The sequence below is a fragment of the Fukomys damarensis genome, unplaced genomic scaffold, assembly GCF_012274545.1.
Source record: "Fukomys damarensis isolate Sample0158 unplaced genomic scaffold, DMR_v1.0_HiC HiC_scaffold_17, whole genome shotgun sequence".
In the NCBI taxonomy this organism is placed as follows: Eukaryota; Metazoa; Chordata; class Mammalia; order Rodentia; family Bathyergidae; genus Fukomys; species Fukomys damarensis.
Window position 1 is genome coordinate 12984718 of NW_022900929.1, and position 1383 is coordinate 12986100.

Sequence of the window (1383 nt, forward strand, 5' to 3'; positions counted from 1 at the left end):
TTAAACTATCTCCCTCCTCACAAACACAGATTGTTTTTAAGGTAACTCTTGGTCTTGCCATAATGTAATTCTAAAATAATGTGTGTAAGTACAGATGGGTTCCTATTTATTTGGGCTTCCTGTAAACACAAGTTTATCTTTTTTCAGCCTTGAAAATAAAGTCCCAACCATTGTTTTCCTTCAAATATATATTCTTCAACACTACTGGAAAAGGTACTAAAACCCTATCATGCTGTTTTGGATGCCTGTTAGTATTGTTCCCGGAGTCATCCTTTTACTTCTCTTCGTCACGTTCTGGATAATCTATGTAATACCACAGTCCTCTAATTCTCGATAGCTATGTTTAACCTGTTGTTTAACTTCAGCAGGGGAGATACCATGATCACAGAGGTGATTTTCCAGGGCGAGGCTTATCCATTGCATTCCAGATGTGCTGACCCTTGCTATTTCCCCAAATGTGGGAAACTCGACTGCATAATTTGTGGTAGTGTGGGACTGCATTCGCGCTCTCCCCTGGTATTAAAAAAAGAAAGAAAGAAAGAAAGAAAGAAAGAAAGAAAGAAAGAAAGAAAGAAAGAAAGAAAGAAAGAAAGAAATTCAGAAGATGAGCTATTAATTGAAATTTTTGTTAGTTTATAAATTTCTTGTGTTTTTTTTTTGTCTAAATCTTTTTGGATACTTTTAAATAATCCACTCTTTTCTTGCTTATTTGTTAAATTCAAAACTTCAAATCATGAAACAAGTCATAATTTTGTAAAATTTCATGTCACATTATGATACTTTATTTTACAATTTTAGTTCTCTATGCAATCATCATTTTACATTTTGCCTCAGATAATTTAGAAGGTTTGGGGCGATTCAGATCCATGGTTTGTGGTTTCTGCTGATCTCAATCATCGTGTCTTATTTCCTTGTGTGTTTTGAATATAACTTAATCTGTGGGAATCTTGAGACCTAAATTATGGATGCTTTCCTTTAGATATGATTTGTATTTGCTTCTGCCAAGAGGCAAGCAAAGCTATCATCTTGGAACAGTTTCAGCTCCATTCGAAGATCTCTGCTTAGTGAAGGATGTTCATTCAGGTCTTACTTTTCCACCTGGAGATCAGCAGAAGCCTCTACATTGGGATTGAGACTCTCTTAAAGGAAACACCTTCAGTATAATCTTTCCTTTCCCTGACAGGCTTTGCTTCCAGCCTCTGCTTGCGACTGTTTACTCTGGCTTTAGACTTATATTCTTGTCTGTGGCTTTGGCTATTACAGGATGTTTATTTTCTAGTACACCTCAAAATGCCTTTCAGATTCCATATACAGTAATCTTTACAAAAACTTTTCAGGGGAAGCATGTCAGAATTTCTGGGTAAGTGTCACCTATGGGATCTG

The 1383-nt window shown here is 35.9% G+C and overlaps 1 non-coding gene across 1 annotated transcript; it reads left to right on the forward strand.

The window, feature by feature from the left end:
• The first annotated feature begins 356 nt into the window (after positions 1-356).
• On the forward strand, positions 357-516 carry LOC117286655. The gene has a single exon (XR_004517812.1). It is a non-coding gene; the product is annotated as a U1 spliceosomal RNA (small nuclear RNA).
• Positions 517-1383: the final 867 nt, after the last annotated feature.